The 19437-nt window shown below is 38.7% G+C and overlaps 1 long non-coding RNA gene across 2 annotated transcripts; it reads left to right on the forward strand.

Moving 5' to 3' along the window:
* The first annotated feature begins 3132 nt into the window (after positions 1–3132).
* LOC141640515 (uncharacterized) lies at positions 3133–5052 on the forward strand. 2 transcript variants are annotated; one of them, XR_012543034.1, is made up of 5 exons: positions 3133–3376; positions 3628–3670; positions 3771–3852; positions 4489–4624; positions 4812–5052. It is a non-coding gene; the product is annotated as an uncharacterized LOC141640515 (long non-coding RNA). The 2 variants fall into 2 exon arrangements; XR_012543035.1 differs by having other exon boundaries at positions 3135–3376; positions 4535–4624.
* Positions 5053–19437: the final 14385 nt, after the last annotated feature.

Here is a 19437-nt window from a genome sequence, read left to right on the forward strand (position 1 = left end):
CATAAATATTTGAGCGATCACTTACGATAAACTTACGAACTGTCACAAATCGTTCCGCGTACCAAACATGCGGCCCAATCATCACCGGGTGGTTTGCGGAAGGTGCAGAAATGAGGTATCTACAATACTAGCTTCAGCTATCACCTTGAATCATTTTTTCAAGGTTGCACTAGCTTCAGCTATATCCCTGAGAAACACTCATGGCCGCTTGTCACGATGCCTCTAGGGTTTCACTCGCGAACCCTAGTTGCGCACACGACACCTATAATAACGCATAAACAACATGTGATATACAATTAAGGCATTAAAACATATACCAACATGCGAAAACATAATTAATCATGATAATAAATTATAAAACATGTACCAATCAAGAAAAGCAATCATTAAATCATATTAATTACATCAATTGGCATAAACACAATTAAAAGAGAAACACCTAGTTACCTTTAAGGAAATAATCCTAAAGATCCTAGTCGACGACTTAGACATCTTCTCCAGGTGCGGTGTCCATGCCTTCATGAGTCACCACACGTGTCATAGGGAAAACGATCCCAATTAAAACGCTAATGATAAAAGAAAACTATAAAAAACTACGCGAACAACATGAAACTTACGAACAAGATAAATAGATCCAAGGAGTAGGATCGATCTAGGCTTGAAAACAACGAAGAGAGGGAGAACAAAGGGCTGCAGGAAACCCTAAGGAGAAGGGAGGCACACGACCCCTAGAGGAAAAGAAAGGAGAGTAAACTAGGATTAGGGTTTTATGAATTATGTGGAAAAAGAATGCAAGGTTTTAGTTTCCCCTCTTATTTATAGAAGAACTCATGGGTTTATTTCAATCTAAGGCCCAAAACTTTACCCATCTATCATAACCACACGTGAAACCCACACCCCAAGTGGGTCATCACCAAACTCAAGCTCGATCAACCCATTAAATAAGAAAAGAATATTTTCCCGAAAAATAAAATACGAAATATGGGAAAATAAATTAATGAAATATATTACTTAAATTTAGGGGTGTTACAATCCAACCCCCTTAAAAGAAGTTTCGCCCTCGAAAATTGATAAGAGAACTACCTCACTCGAAAAGATGCAAATGCTTCTCTCTCATTAACGCTTCAGTTTCCCAAGTCTCCTGCTGGAACTTCTGGCTCCTCCACAGAACTCGAACCAAAGGTACAACCTTATTCCTTAGCCTCTTCTCCTGACGTTCCAAAATACGAACATGTCGTTCCTCATAAGTCAGGTTAGGCTTAACATCATTCACATCAGCTTGTAGAACATGAGAAGGATCACTACGATAACGACACAACTGCGACGCATGGAGCACATCGTGAACCTTCGAGAAATTCGGAGGTAAAGCCAACCTATAGGCTACCTCGCCAACTCTCTCGAGCACCTCATAAGGTCCAATGTACTTAGGACTAAGCTTGCCCGTAATCCCAAATATCTTGAAACCTTTTATCGGCGAAACCTAAAGGAAAACCTTATCGCCAACCTCAATCTCAATCGGCCTAAGCCGCAAATATGCATACGTCTTCTGTCGATCCTGGGCTGCCTTACGCTTCTCACGAATCAACCTTATCTGCTCAATCGCTTCCTGAACCAACTCTGGACCAAGAACGACTGCCTCACTGGAGTCGTCCCTGTAACACCCCCATCTACCAAGGAGCCTTAACAAAACCTTTCCCACCAAATAAGGGCGTTACCATCTCGGTTTCCCGAGGAATAGTAAATATCGTAACGTCAATAAAAGAACAATTAAGTTTATTACAAGTTTAACTCAACAAAAGAAAAGGTACAACTGATAAGAACAACTATCAACTATGGTAATACTATCCATGCCATAACTTAATGATAGACTCGGCCCTCCAAAGCACCCATCTAAGCTCCACATATCAACACCTGCTAAGACTGACTGCTCACCATAATGGATCACGACAGACACATAACAAGAAAAAGACACAGAACACCACACAAGGTCAGTAACTGAAGAACAACGGATAACACAAGATACAACGTACAATCAGAAATCCCCAACACCGTCACATCACCCCCATCATCTGACTACACACTAAAAGTGTGTAGTCCTGCTAGGATACCCATTGCAACCGGTATTCCACACCGCCAGTAGGGGACCGCAGCCGTTCCCACCTAAGCCCCGCTCATCTCCATCGAGCGAATAACCCAAGTCAATTAATGTGCACATCCCCCTTGTGGCAGGAACCACAAGGGGGCAAATCAAGGGCGTGAAGCCATTCCCGAGATGACTCCACTCAGCCAGGGACGCACCCCGTATACACACACAATATCCCTATCACAATCAACGATGCCACACATCACACAAGACAAACAATCGACAGTACTGAGTAGGAAAACCTACCTTTAGCAACCAGCATCAACACCGCATACAATCGTACGAAGACAACGCAACCACCATAGACACCTATCAAAATAGTTGGGAAAAACCCTATTACTAACAATCATAACTACAAACAAATCTAGGTATGATGATGACTTACCTATACATGGCATTCCGATGACAAGAGCGCTACCCGACTCAAGTATCCATCCTATGGTGTGTCCAAGTGAAAAGGAAATATCAAGGTTGAAGGTGGGTGAAGGACAGAAGTGTCGTTGATTAGGTTTTGGAAAAAAAGAAATGAAAAACTGATTTGGGGTTCACGACTTCACGATATATAACTTACCGCTGAAACCGTCGTACTAGATCGAGTATGTGACTTACTTGATCGAGTCTCTAGGCTACTCGATCGAGTAGCCTATGCTAGATCGAGTTCTCCACATCAAAAGGTCACCAAGTGCTAAGTCCATTTGTAAGAAATGTTCTCAAGGGTATACCAAGTGTCTAAGGTCGGTCAACGGCTAGTCAACGGGTCCCTAATGGGGCAGGTATTACAGACTTCCCCCCTTAAAAAGAACTTCGTCCCCGAAGTTCAACTCATCAACTCTCGCAATCTAAGGTGTATAATAAACCAAGGTATCTAACACGACTTAACCTGACGAGAACTGTTATAGCCATACCTAACATCATTACTACAAAAACTACTTGTCGCGACGCTTGACTTAGGGCGCTCTTATTAAAACTACTAAGTTTGGACAAATAGCGCTTAAAAATGAGGCGCTTTCAAGTAGCGTTCCAAAATAGCGCCTCACATATCCTTCCATGACGCGGGATTACAAAAGTTAAAACCAAAACTTTGGCGCTTTCTATGTGTTTTATTCACCGCCAATATACTCCACTAAGCAACCCTTAAAATAATAAAACTAAAACCCCCTTTCCTCTTCTTGAATTTGGGAGAGGAAAACAATATGAAGACGCAACTCCAATACGGAAACCATTCCGAGCAAGGTATGATTCGTTTTCTCTGTATATATATATCAATGAAATTGAAATTTATTAGGTATTTCCATTTTTTTTAATCATCATTATTCTCAATTAAAAATTAGGGGTTTCTTTATTTTTGATGATTTTTGACAAAGTACATTTGTTCTCTTAGATTGAAGTTGATAATGTAATTGGGGTTGAAAAAAATTAACTTTTTATGTATTTGTGCATCTCAAATCGACACTAATTTTTGTAAAGTTCAATTGAACATGCAGAGAATTTTGACGGCTTTCAATTTGCATTTTGAACAAGAAAATTGTATGTTCTCAGATTACTAGTTTGATTTTGGTTCTAATTATACTCTTGTCCACTAATCTTGAGTGATGCTAATTTTTCTTATTATGGAGTTATTGTTCAGGGAATATAGCAACCTAGATGTCCAAATTGTAGAGATCTGATTATTGAATCCAAAGCTTTTGTTGGATTACTTCATTTTCTATGTAAGATTTCTCTACTACTCGTAGTTGGTACTGTTGGTACATATGATTTCTCTCTTTTTAATTAAATTTTGTCTCTTTGGTAATTGCTTTGTTTGATTTCTTCGACAAGTTGATGTGTGAATAACTATATTGAGTAAAGCTTGTCCTTCATAATTTGTATATTACTTGATTTAGCTGATATTTTTTCTTCTATGACCTCTTTTTCTATTGGCGGGACACCGATCAATTTGGTAATTGTTTCTGTCTCCATCTAATAGAACAAGAGGTAATGACAAAAAAAATATCAGCTTAATTTATAAGGTCTGGATTTATGAAACATTATATCATTCGATTGAGATGTATTGGCATTGTGTCTCTTACATTATTACTCCCTCCATCCCTGTCATTTGTTTACCTTTGCTTTTGTCACAATAACTAAGGCGAGGGGAGGAGACCATTTGAAGGTAGTGTTGTAAACAAATGACTGAGACGGAGGGAGTATTTCGTAAATGTTATAATGTTTTGTTCGCATTGATCAAGTTTAAATTGATAAATATCCGATTACTAGCCATTGTTAGTTTGTACTTGTGAATAAGAAATGAAGCCATCGTGTTTTTGTTAGGTGAAATATATATGCTTACAAATGTTGTTACTTAGGTTCTGTAGCAATAGACAAGTAGTGACTAAATAGGGTATTTCTTAGTGAGAATAGCAGTTGATCAAACATGAACACCATGCTCAGAAGATATTTGTTTCAAATTTCATCCCTTCATTGACAAAGCCATTTTAACAGGTATTACTTCTCTTCTACTTTAGTTTCATATAAGAACCTTTACCAAATTTAAAGCATCTTACTTTGTTACGAAAACAATAGCAATGCTGCCGACTTCTCGGATTTTAATGTTTTATGTATTTTTTTTTTTAAAAAACTGGTTTGTGAAGCTTCTGTGTCCTAATTTTTTCTTTACTTGGTGTTGCAGGTTGAAGATTGCAAGACAATATCAAAATTGACAAAGATGCTATTGAAGGAAACATGTTATTCAACTAACCTTCATGTTTGGAGTTATCTTGAGGGCATTTAATGTATAGAACATCTTAGTTTAGAAGCTGTTGATCTTTGTGTTTGTGTTTCAGTCATGTATTCTAATTCTTATACTATATAGCTAGATTGAATTGGTATATGTATTTGACACTGTATATTTTATATCAAGAGGAATATTGTGAAAATGTGTGTTTTTTAGCACAAAATTGGTATCTTGACAATATCAAAGTCGTTTTATTTGGAGTTTGGGTAATGCTCAAATATGTAATGTAAGGCGGGAAGGGTATTTCGTATTATAAGATGTCTAGGCATAACTAAAATCATTAATCATTGCTAGCAGCTACCAACGCTAAAAAGCGCCTCTGATTCAATATAAATAGCGCGTCGAAATTGGCGGCGCTTTTATTTTTCTTATACCGACGCACTTCATAAGCGCCGGTAAAGATACTAGCGGCACAGGCAAAGCCGGCGCTTTTTATAGCGTCGGTAAAACCCTTTACGGCGCTATTTAGCGCCACGAAAGGTACAAAAATAGCGTCGCTATAACCTTTTCTCCTAGTAGTGGGCATACAACTGATTCCCATGCCGACTAATCATCATCGTCTACCTTTACGTATATGACCATCAAACGCAACTCCTCATCCAAGCCATCACTCGTATGTTAACAGTTAAAGATACACAAACACAAACTATTACTTCCATTTTACCAGACGAGTCTAACACCATCCAACGTCATACAAATTCATCACAATAAACTTACTATTCGCAACAATTAACTCATTAAGCACCCAATGCATAATTTACCAACTACAATACTCAAGGTCTCTTTAAATCGTCCGCACAACAATTAGATTACTTAACAAAATCTTAAATTACTTGAACCACAATTAGTAATTAACTGCCAAAGAAGTATCTATAAGACGACATTTAAGGCATTTTTCATGCAAGACATTACTCTTCCCCTCTTAAAAGGAACTTCGTCCCCGAAGTTCACCTTCAAGACGAGATACACAGAAGTTACAAGAAAAATGAAAACTAACAGTTAATCTTGACATTACGAGATGAAGCAACACATGATGAAGCCAACAATTACAGTCTATCCTTCCGTGATATTACTTGTATTTATGTATGCATGCGGGTACATCAAATGAAAACAACATTCAAAATGATTAACTTAAGCGCAGCTATATCAAACCAATATATGTGGAAATTAAAATAATTGTTTGCGTGACATTACAAAACATGATTACTCGACATAACGTCTTGATATAACCTTTTTTGAAATATAAAGCAGAAGAGAGTGACTAAAGGCCATGAAAACAATATATAAATCAAGCAAATACTCCCATGATCACAAGAAAATGGATTATAAGGATAAATAGGGGTACTCGATCGAGTTAAAGCTACTCGATTGAGTTCAGGTCAGGCTACTCGATCAATACGTATAAAACAGAATGCCCCCTAAAACGTCATATGCAGGTACGCGATCGAGTTAAGGGCAAGTCAGAATGCTCCCAAGATGCGACATTAAGCAAAGAAAATATATCAATCCCCGGGGTTTCATTCCCGACATCACATACCTGCGTAAGAAGTGTAGAAAATCCAATAAAATACGGCCTTATAGCCCAATACAAACGAAGATAAATCCAAGTACGATCAAACAAATATAACAAGTAAACATAAGTCCGCTAAAACAACACAAACAAGAAAAATCACTCGAGGTCGCCACCTCGCTCCTCCTCCTTATGATGTGCCGGCTCCTGACGTACCTCATCCGGTGGTCGCTCCCGTGCCGGGGTCTCCTCCTGTTTCCATGGCACTAGACATCCGTAGGGATAGCACTCAGGAACTCCCCATGTGGCCGGGTTCACTCCGTAGGAGTGAAAGACTCCACTATCGTTCCCCACGCCTCGCCACCAAACCGGTTGGGCCAAGTTGGTTCCCACACCCTGCATGTAGGCCATCTCATGGAGGTTCCGAAGCACTAAGGCGTTTGAAACTCTCTCGGTCAGCTCGCTAACCTACATCTGAGGGCTGAAAGAAGACGGGTAGCTGGGATACTGGTAGTGGGGTGGTCCGGGCTGCACCGGCTGGGATTCTCGAACCACCTCTCTCACTCTCCTGAGGCCTCTCCTCACTCTGGGCACCTGGTCCTCCGGCCTAACATGGTCTCCCCCGACCGGCTCAGGCATCTCCTCTAAAAGGTCGTCTAGGATTAGATAGGTCTGCTCGGGAAGGTCACTCTTAGCTAACGACTCGGTCACTGGAAGGTGGTCCAGGTCGGGTACTCTCATCCAACTTTTATCTCTCACCCTTTAAGCTAACCCACCATCATCCAACACTCTCAGCCACTTCTGAGAGATGAAGTAAGCCCTGCTCAAAGTCGGAACAACCGGAACCAAAGGTTTGAGAGCCGAAGAGGCCTCAAAACTAGTCAACCTCTCTGCTAGGCGGGTGGCAATAGCACCACACCTGAGGTAAGAGGTCGAAGACTTGGCCATCAAGGCCAAGCTGGCACACACGATGGCCGTGGCACTGTAAGTAACGCGTTCCACTCAGGTGAGGTTCAGGTAATCAACCAACAACATGACGTCGTGTGAGTTGAGCTTACTCGCATCTTTCCTACCATAGAGCAAACAGGTCAGGGCTCGGAGAAAGATCTTCAAAGTCACATGCTGAACGTCATTAATCAGCATGTTACTCGAAGTTGGGTCAGGTCTACCAGTGAACGAAGGCATGTAGCCAGTGGCACCACACTCAGTTGGGACATCTCTAAGATATCCCTTCTTGGCCCGCAAAAGCCTTAGGTGATCGGCGAACTGGTCTAGGGTAAGGTAAAAACTAGTGTTCATCAACCGGAAACTTACCATCTTCTCAGCCACATCATAAGTGAAGGTACTCATGAACTCTAAGGTCAAAAAGACATAAGAGTGTTTCTCTAGGTGATACAACCCCTCCAAACCCAGAGTCTCAAAGATATGCTGGACATCTACTTCTCTTTTCAGATCCTCCAAAATACCCGTGTCGATGCACCTAGTGGGTCTCATGGGGTGACTTATCAACTCTAAAAAAGCATCTCATTGCTTAAAATCAGCAAAGATTACCGTAGGGTAGTTAGGAACTGGTGGAACAGTAGGTCACTGACTTCCTTCCCCTACCTCTGGCTCAGCGGCGCGTGACCTTTTGCTTTGTCGGGTTGTAGCAGCAACTCTCGGCATCTGTTTCAACATGGTTTAGACACACATCGGGTTTTACAATCTCAAAGTAAACTTTCCAAAGAATTCATACGGAGAAAAACAACAATTAAAGTTGATTTATTCGCCGAAACAAGTAAAATTTTGAGACAAAACAAGAATTTTTCACTTCCCTTTACTCTTAAAACTTTATAAAAAAGATGGTTTCAAATCTCCAAAACACCAAGTTTCCACAAGTGGTAGAAGTAATTGGACCATTGGTGCGGTTCGAAACTTTGTCGTGTAAGTCAACCAACCAAAACAATATTTATAACTAAACAAACTACTCTTAGGGGGTGTTTGGTTGGACATATTGGAATGGAATAGAATGGATTTTATCCATTCCATTATTTGGTTGGGGTGATTTGGAATGGAGTTAGATACCCAATGGATTCTAACTCCACCCCAACCCCTTGGAATCCCATACCTACCCTCCTCCCTTGGATTCAAACTCCATTCCCTCCTTCTATAATTTATGATGAACCAAACAAGATTAGACAAGTATGGATTTAGAACCCCATACCACCATACTATCAAACTCCATTCCATTCCATTCTGACTTTTTGAACCAAATGACCCTTTAGTAGAGTGGTAATTAAAGGTCGGATCCCAAAGGACGGGTATCGAATTAAGTTATCAATTGCAAGTAGCTATGTCTTAAGGTGTCACAAATTGATTGAGTTGAAATGAGTGTCTCAACTACTAAGCAAGTGGAAGGATAAAAGGGGTGTAAACAATTAATGAAAGCACTATGGCGTCATGGGATCATAGGGGAATTCATGGTGGTGATCATACAAACATGTTTTCATAGTTGCAAGCAATTATTGTTGTAGAGGAACCGAGTTAGTTTATGTCTTACGGTTCATAGGAAGATTTGGGTCCCGGAGCCGAGTCATCTAGACTATACAACACCTACAAGTCGACTTACTCTCTTCCTATTCACTTCTATGCATGGTCTAACAAGACTCGAGTTAGTTTATATCTTACAAGTCTTGTTGAATAGATAAGAGATGGGTAATAAATGCAAGGTTTCATAGTCTAGCATTTCATCAAGCATAACATGTGCATAGGTTAACACTACAACAGGCAAGCAATCTTATGATAACATATTAGATTAAGCATGAATCTACCCCCATGTTATAGTTCCCCTAACGCTACTACAGATACAGGCTATAACAACGGGTAAAAACCGTTGTTAAAACAAAAAGCGGATGTTGTTAAAGCGGCCGTTGTAAAAGGTATTTACAACGGTTAGGTTATTTACTAAAACCGTTGTGTAAATTATTCACAACGGGTAAAAGTCGTTGTTGTTGCGAGTAAGTCGTTGTGGAAAGTTTGACAAAATTTTGGTGGGAAAGATATAACAACGGTTATAATATAAAAAACCGTTGTTGTATCTTTCCCACCAAAATTGTGAAGACTTTTAACAACGGGTATACGGAACATAACCGTTGTCGAAATTGTTAGTAACAACGGTTCTTCTTTTAAAACCTGTTGTTGAATATTATCCGCGGGTATTATTGAAAGGTATTTACAACGGTTCTTCTTTTAAAACCTGTTGTTGAATATTATGCGCGGGTATTTGTGAAAGGTATTTACAACGATTTTTTTAGTAACCGTTTTTATTACTCTTTCGTAATTTTTTTTAAAATTAAATTTGTTTCATGCCATTCAAAATCCTGTATATATCAGCAGCAACATAAATCACAGTTGGGTTCATCAGAACTCAATAGATACAATTCAACCACAACAGCAGCATCATACTTACAATTTGTTTCACTTTCAGATTAATTCATACTAACAATTTGATCACTTTACATGAACTAAGATTCCTAAAATTGTGCATCCTTCTAGCTATATCTAGAAAGATCATTCTCTAACTTCAACAAAAATTTTACTAAGCTGATCTAAGCTCTAAGTATCATGCATTTAGTCTTCATTGCAATGTTCTAAGACGTATTTGCCCAACAAGTCCTTTACCTCGTCTATTTGGTGCCTTTTGTACTCATGTACTTGTGGCGCGTTGATTACATACTGCGGAAAAAACAAAGACAAGACATTATTGATTGACAGCAGCATTAGTGTTGTTCATTAGTGTAACAACATACATCATTCAGCATAGCAACATCATGGTATAGCAGCAAGCAAGACAACATCAGCTCTAATTTAAAAAAAGTAATAAACACATTATTAAATTACTAACCTTGTATGCTATCCGGCTGGTGAGGGACCTATTATTACATTGTATGCTATCCGGCTGGTGAGGGACCTATTATTACATAAAAAACGAAGAGACGAGAAGGCCTACATCAGAATCTTGCACTTTAGGTATTGTATTTGCGCACGTATTATTATTAAAGACATATTTTTGCACTTAAGGTATTGTATTTGAGCACGTACCCCTGTTATCATAATAAAAGTAGGGCCATCATCAGAATCTTTCGTGGGTTGATCCTCGTTAGCTCTTTTCTTCTCAAAGGCAAAAATGAGCTTTTAGTTTGTCGCCAATTCTCGAGCAATATAATCTACCCGATCTTCGTATGAAATCAACGTGATATGCATAGATAAAAGATAGGGGCACAAGAATCCGTATAGATCACATGGAATCTTGTTCTCGGAGATCACTCTCGATTTCAAGAACCTACATTATTACGGTATTAATTCCGGTATTTAAAACACTATCTAGTCAGAATATTAGAATATGAAATGATTTATTAAGAAACTTACTTTATCCAAACAAATAGGTGTTGGACATCAATCTCGAGAAGGCCAGCCCAAATGGCTAGCAGCTCCCATGACAGAATTGCTTCGCGCTCAATCTCTAAAATATCCTCATCGAGCGAAATAATTATCAATTGCTCGTTTGCTATGCGACGACTAGCCTCCATATACAGTTCCCTCATCGTCAGCGTTCTTACTTTTTGCATGTATTCGCTCCCAGAAAAATTAGTGGAGGTTATACTCCTAACATCTTTCAGTTCGGGGAAATAATGATTTTCTCTTTTTGTGCTACTACCAGCCTATACATGTAGATAAATAAAATAATAAAAAATCCAAAGGTAACATATCCTAGTTGAAGTAATAAAAATAAAAGAGTACTTAACTAAATACCTCATCAACCTGCTCTTTCAATGATGAGGCAGTAGTAGGCATGTCTGGGGACTTAGGCTTATCCGTCTTTTTTGTCTCCTACACAAAATTTCCATGCTTTTTAGAAATACAGAAAAAATATAAATAAAGGGAGGTTTTTAAAAAAATGGAGAAGTTAATTAAATACCTTATCAAGTTGTTGTTTCGAAGAGGTAGTAGGCATGTCTGGGGACTTAGGCTTATCCGTCTTTTTTGTTCCCTACACAAAATGTCAATGCTTTTTAGAAATACAGAAAAAATATAAATAAAGAGAGGTTTTTAAAAAAATGGAGAAGTTAATTAAATACCTCATCAAGTTGTTGTTTCGACGAGGTAGTTGACATGTCTGGAGACTTAGGCTTATCCGTCTTTTTTGTCCCCTACACAAAATTTCCATGCTTTTTAGAAATACAGAAAAAATATAAATAAAGAGAGGTTTTTAAAAAAAATTGAGAAGTTAATTAAATACCTCATCAAGTTGTTGTTTCGACGAGGTAGTTGGCATGTCTGGGGACTTAGGCTTATCCGACTTATCCGTGTTTTTTGTTCCCTACAAAAAAAAATAACATATAAATTTAACATTTAAAAACATTTAACATATAAAAATTTAACATATAAAGATATTTTTCTAACCCCAACTGCTTTCGGTTGAGGCGGAGACGAACAAGCCAAGAAGATGTGAGAAATAGGCCATTGGATGAAACTTCCAACCGCATCTGCCAGAATGGTAATGTCGTCACGAACTGGGACGGGCAGTTGAAATTTTTCACGGCCTTCAAAGACTTGAGTTATCTCCACTTTTCTATGATTCGGCAAAAGTGATTCGCCATGAACCAATAAAGTTTCCGCTGATTTGGTGGACAAGTCTACGAGACCCCGACCAACACGCACATGTTTCGCGGATTTAGGGTCAGTAAGAATAACTACCTTCCTGTTTATGGCATGAAGAATACACATACATTATATATTATATCCCAAAATTCAATAGAATTCATATAAATTTCACTAATAAAGACTTCATGCATACCTTCAAAGCGGGAAGCGATTTGAAGGGGATGTATGCTGCTGTTTTTCATAAGCCGTCTTCTCAAGTTGCATCCCCTGATTATTGTCAGCTGCGGCAGATAACTCAAGTTGCATCCTCTTTTCAGACTCATTTACCTAATAAAATTAACCAATAGCACGATGTCAGAAGTTATAGCATTAGTGCTGGCAGGAAACACACCCCCTGATCTTACCCAAAAAAAAGAAAAGAAAAATAAGGAAGTCATATATTTACCTTATCGGCTTTAGTTGTTAAAACTTCAGAAGCCGTAGGTACCTGATCTTTCTGAATCTCGTTGACCGATACTTCCTCCTCATGTATTGCCAAGGTAGTAGTGTTCTCGGCCTCTTGACCAATCTGTTGTACCTTACCCCCTTTAATGACATCCTCCATCATCTTCAATTCTTCTTCGGAAGGCTTGCCTCCAGAATTCATCTTTAGTATCACGGATGCCAATAACTGAACCAGCGTGCCAAAAATGTAATGTTTAAGCAATTTGTTTAAAACAATAACATGTGAAATTAAATGAAAATAATAGAATAAATGGTACCATGTCAGCCTTTTCAGCCTTAGCCTTCCTTTTCTTCTTTTTCGGGGTAGTTGTCCCATAATATTTCGTGACTCCAACATGTAACGGGACGCCCCTCAATCGACCTGGATGTTCGGGTCGGCCGATCGCTCTAACAAGAACGTCATCACGACCATTGGGAGTGAATTTCCCTTCTTGTACCTCCTTCAATACCTTCTCCTATAATATATTAAATAAACTTCAAATTATATTTGTGACTAAAATAATAAAGTTAGTAATGAACTCGTCTTAATAAAATAATGCTTACTATGTTGGCCAACACTTCCTGATCATATTTGTCACACGGCCGGGATCCTTTAGGCGTGTGCCCTTCTTTATAAGTTACGTACCGATTCAAGTCAGTCACTCCCTTTGCCACCTACACATTAACATGGTAAAAGTTATATATATAAATGTGTATCAAGTCCAAGTGTGATTAAAAAAATCAAATAAACAGGGGGATGCTACTTACGAGTTGGTCTTCTATCAATATGTAACCGCCTCGAGAACCATACCATAACCCTTTCTTGCATAAAATGTTAGCACGATTTCTTTTGCTAACGGCCTTCAAAATATATAAAAGCGCAAGTAGATGAGATAATAAAAAAATTATAGAGAACTCATTAATTAAAAAAATGATAGGTAAATCATTAAAAGGCGAGGATACTTAACCTCAAACTTCTTACTAGCTCGAATCGCTTTGAAAAGATCCCATTGTTCCTGAGTGATGGTGGGACACTTGTTTGACGGTGGGCTCTTACGCATCTCCCCTGTCTCCTTGTCCACATACAACCAATACTTACCAATGTCACACTTCCACTGCCTTAAGACAGATCCTGCCTTCTTTTATAAAAACTTATCATAGCATTCAGCAATATCAAAGGCTTCCTGTATCATCATATCATCATTCAATTTACATAGCATTCAATTTACCTCCAAAATAAAATGTTGTTTCGCTACATAAGTTATCATACCTTTATACGATCCAAGAATAACTTCTCCAATACAGGATTCAAATTCCTCATTTCATCTAAATGGATAGGCACAAACTGTCTTGTTACACATCCAATCCAAGTGGATAAATCCTTCGCATTTGGACCAGTAGGCAAACCCTTCGCGTTCCATGTTATACTAAGCGGCTGTTTAGCCGCTATAGCTGCAAGGGCTGCAAGGCACTTCGTAGCACCCCTCTCACCAGGCTTATTATCCCCAGGCTTATTATCCATTTGACTTCTTTTCCGTTTTTCACCCATGATAATCCTAAAACCCTAAATATGAATGAAATAGGAAATGAACAAAGACATGCAGAGTATCTAAAACCCTAAAGAGGAATGAAAATTTAAAACAACAGTTTGAGCTTCTAAAATCCTAAAACCCTAATAAGAGGAATGAAGTAGATGATGCGGGATGATAAAGATAACAAAGAAGACGAAAAACAAACAGATGAAAAACAAAAAAGATGGTCTTAAAACCCTAATGACGAAACACAAAAGTGAACATACTTGATGATGATGATGATAAAGAGAACGAGCAGGATGATAAGGGAAGGCGACGGAATCTGGGCGTCTGAAACTGGGCGACGGCCGGCAACGAGAATGTAGAAAGCGAGGGAGAGAGAATAAACTCAAGATACCAAAGGTTGAACTATTGTGTGTGTTTGTGTGGTATGCTGTATACCTGTATGTGTTTGTAAATTAGTTTTTTATTAAGACAAACTATTAACAATGGGTACTTAAAACAAAACCGTTGTGATATGTTTATAACAACGGGTCAATAAACGTCAACCGTTGTAATAAAGTTATGACAACGGTTAAAATATACCCGTTGTAATATATTTTCACCCAATTTGCGCCAAAATGAAATGTATGTCTAAAAAAATCAATGACAACGGGTAGAAGTACTACAACCGTTGTTGAAAGTAATAACAACGTGTAATGTCAATTTAACCGTTGTTATTGTTTAACTCTTTTTTTTTTATTTAAATTACTGTAATTGCATTACAGTCCAAACCTGTAACAATACAGCAGCATAACAACTGTAATAGCAGAAGCACTATATACTGCAACATTAATCATCAATTTCAACAACAGCATCCACATCTAATAATAAGATCAAGAAAATAAAACAACAACAACAGCATGCATACTGCATATCTACAGGATTTACCATGCCAAATTTGGGAATCTTTAACAATGACCATTGCTTCTATTGGCTTTTTAAAGCTACCAAAAGCTAAAGACAACATACATACACTCCAGCAACACATCTCAAACTTGCTATAAATTCAGAAAAGAGGCATCCCATTAGCTCAGTATCCATTAGCTCCCCACAACTCACAAATAAACCATCAAATTACTGGTCCGAAAATGACTCAAAATGTTGGTCGTCCATGTCACTGTGTCCTGATGAATGCCCAAGCCACATAGATATAGACAATGGAAAATTTGCTGCCAAAAGCTTTAATCCTTTGAGGAATAAGCTTATTGAGCTGGGATACTCGGTCAGCAGAATTATGCCACAATGGGGGCCATGGGGATTCAAAGGGAGTCTACTAATTCAGTTTAGAACATCACCTGCACATGCAGAATCAACATTTAAGCTTGACATGATGTTTCAACTCAGAGGCTATGGTAGGAACGACTGGAATGCTCCGAATAGATCAACACTCGAACCATACCTCTGGGTAGCCACAGACGAGGATGCCGAGCTTCTGAAGAATACCGTGGACTATGTCCAAGTGCCGTATCGACCATCTTTGATGGGCGTGATCGATCGGCTTGATTCGAAAAGCGTCGATGCCTACAACCAGGTTGTGGGTGTTTTCCAAGCAATGTACCCCTAAAACCCCTACAAAATGTGTGCGTATGTTTTTGAAACTTTCAAGCAACGTCGTGTGTTATTTGTTGAGTGTCAAACTGTGTGTGTCTATATCCGCCTATCATAAGCAGTGTCGTGGGCCTGTATAAAAAGGCAACTTAAATAAAGGTAATGTGTAACCCTGTGGTGTTGTAAGATTTCCAGTACTGTTGTATAAGTAGCGTTGAGAGTATCAGTGCTTTACGTTTGTATTAAATATGTAGTTCCTAAATGCAAATCTGTTCAGTGGAGATAGTTATTTAAAAAAAAAAAACTAAAAGGAAGATATATATATTTAAAAAATAAAAATAAAAGCTATTAACTTACATTATAGACCATCTCAGGATCGGGGACGTTTCTTGGATGTCATAGTTTCTTCGTTAACCCAAATACCTTCAGTATGGTCATCACGCATATAGATGCTTTCAGTGTCCTCATGATCAGTGTCAACATCGTCGAAATAAGATACAGTGGTAGAGTGATCCATTCCCTCAAAAACGACATCCTGATCATCATCACCATTATCGGATGCACTACTCTTTCTACTCCTTATAGACAGTACAACATACAACTTCTTATCCATAGGATCAGTGACATAGAACACTTGTTTAGCTTGGGATGCCATTATGAAAGGATCATCCTTATTATTGCCAACCTTACCCAGATTGACCAACGTAAATCCCATATTATCCTTTCGGACACAATGGATGTTGTTATCAACCCAGTTACATCGAAACAAAGGCATTATGAAATCAATGTAATCTAATACCAATATTTCTTGAATAACACCATAATAAAGGCATTTTCCCCAAATAGGCTTTTTATCTTTTGAAGTAGCAAAGTGCATTGCCTCAAATTCAGAACTCACACCACTATTTTGCATTGTGCTCAACTCATCTTGCTCGCGAGTGTAAAAAGTATATCCATTAATGGCAAAACTGCTGTAAAAGGTGACCCTGGCATTTTGACCTAAACCAAGACGTAGTAACCTAGGAGAGATGTCATCACCAGTTTGATTCTTATACTCTAAGACAATATTCCTAAACCACTCTCCAAACGTCTTCGTATGCTCATTTGCAATCCACTTCTCGGTCTTGTTTGGGTGATCGTATTTGAGCTCATCTTTGTGTTGTTGAATATAAGGTTGCACCTCATCTTCGATGTTTAGCACATACGTATGTGCTAAATGCAACATTTCACGTGTCACAATTTTTTCAACCCGGTCCCTAATACCTTTTCCGGTCATCCAGTCACTATGGCGATTCTTAGGAACGCCAATCAACTCCTCAGGGGAGACATGAGCGTAACAATATGAAAGAGCTTCGTCTAAAATAGCGCGTTGAGCAATACAACCTTCCGGACGATACCGATTAGATGTATAGTCCTTGTAGACTTTCATCAATCTTTCGAAAGGATACTGGTATCTCAAGTACACGGGCCCAAGGTACAAAATCTCCCTAACCAAGTGAATGGTCAGATGAATCACGATAGTGAAGAAAGAGGGTGGAAAATACATTTCCAACTGACAAAGAGAGGTTACAACGAGGTCCTGTAATGAATCCGTGTCATTGGGATTGATGACTTTCTCGCATATAGACTGGAAGAAGAGACAAAATCTAGTTATAGAATATCTTACCTTTTCAGGTAAAATGGAATGAATAGCCACAGGTAGTAATTGTTGCATCAAAGTGTGACAATCATGTGACTTTAACCCGGTGAGTTTTAGGTCTTGCATCGACACTAGGCTTTTGATGTTCGACGAATAACCATATGGCACTTTAATTCCATTCAAGCATGCACATAACTCTTTTTTCTCATTCCGTGAAAGGGTATAAGCTGTTGGCGGTAAAAATGTACGATTACCTCTCTTCTGTGGTGCCAACTCTAGCCTAATACCCATCATTTTCATATCTTCCCTAGCTGCGGCGTTATCCTTTGTTTTACCGGGAACATTCAGAAGGGTATTGATAATATTATCACAGACATTTTTCTCAATGTGCATGAAATCAAGGCAATGCCTGACCTCCAGGTCAGGACAATATGGAAGTTTATCAAAAAATATGGATCTTTTCTTATATCCACAAGTAGACAATTTAGAGCCGCTCTTCTTCCCATAATCTATCTCAATATGCTTTACTTTCTGATAAACTTCATGCCCACTCAAAATTCTAGGAGGTTGACGAAGTTCTTGACTTCCATTGAATGCTTTCTGCTTCTTGCGATAACAATGGTCATGATACAAGAACCTCCTATTTCCCATATACACATACTTACGAGAAGACTTCAAGTATTCAGACTCGATATCCTCCCCACACTATGGAAAAGCCTCTTTCCCATGAACTGTGTGCCCAGAAAGGTCGCCATAAGCCGGATAGTCAGATATTGTACACAATAACATTGCTCTCAAATTGAAAGTTTCGTTCTTATATGCATCAAATACTTCTATCCCACTATCCCACAACATTCGCAAATCATCTAGAAGAGGTTCCAAATAGACATCTATATCATTTCCAGGTTGTTTAGGGCCGGAAATTAACAACGACAACATCAAATACTTTCTTTTCATGCACACATATGGAGGTAAGTTATAAATAGCTAACTCTACTGGCCAAGTACTATGTTGGCTACTCATGTTTCTGTGTGGGTTCATTTCATCAGTGGACAGCGCTAGACGTAAGTTTCTAGGTTCATTGCCGAACTCGGGATACATAGCTTCGAACGATTTCCATTGCATACCATCTGCCGGGTGTCTTAGCTTTCCATCATTTATTCTTCCAGTTTCATGCCAAGTTAACATTTTTGAATCATCGCTATTCGCATAAATCCTTATGAATCTTGGTATCACTGGAAAATACCACAACACCTTAGCCGGGATCCCTTCCTTATCCTTATAACGCCACTCCAAACATTTAGGGCAATTGGTTAAGTTTTGATATAATTTCCGATACAATATGCAATCATTTGGACATGCATGTATTTTCTCATATTTCATACCCACTCCTCTTATTAGTTTTTTAGCCTCATATGTCTTAACAGGTAGAACATTACCATCTGGAAGCAACTCCTTTATCAAGGCTAAAAAACTAGTGAAACACGTGTCACTCACCCCATTTGCCCCCTTGATATTATACAACTTCACCGCAGCCGACATTTTTGTGAACTTACAACCAGGATACGAGAGGTGCTTCGACTCACACAACTTCTCATACATGTTGTTAAGGTCATCCCAATTAATAGTGTCATCACCTACATCTTGAAAAGCATTCGACTCATCATCATTCTCTTCATTATCTATAGACCCAACATACAACTTTTCTGCTTCCAACTCTTCCAACTCAAAAAACTCGGCAAACTCAGGATCATCAGTTAGCCTTTCGTATACCTCAACATCATCTTCTTCAAAGCTATTCTCGTCCTCTAATGGTTCCCCATGAAAAATCCAACGTGTATAGGATCGACTAAATCTCCACTTTTCTAGGTGTATTTTAACGTCCGGAAAAGCCATATACCTAATATTACCACATCTTTCACAAGGACATGGAATACTAGAAGAACCTTTCAAATTGTTCGCAACGACTTCATAAAATTCAACTTAACCATCCTTATAGTTGGGTTCACTCATATTTGCAAAGAATCATCCAAGTTCGAGTCATTTTTCTACATTCGTAATATATAGGCAACTAATTCAGAAAATCCAATAATAGGCAAACAAATAAACGAAATTCAGGAAATC

Source organism: Silene latifolia, unplaced genomic scaffold, assembly GCF_048544455.1.
Source record: "Silene latifolia isolate original U9 population unplaced genomic scaffold, ASM4854445v1 scaffold_88, whole genome shotgun sequence".
NCBI classification, from domain to species: Eukaryota; Viridiplantae; Streptophyta; class Magnoliopsida; order Caryophyllales; family Caryophyllaceae; genus Silene; species Silene latifolia.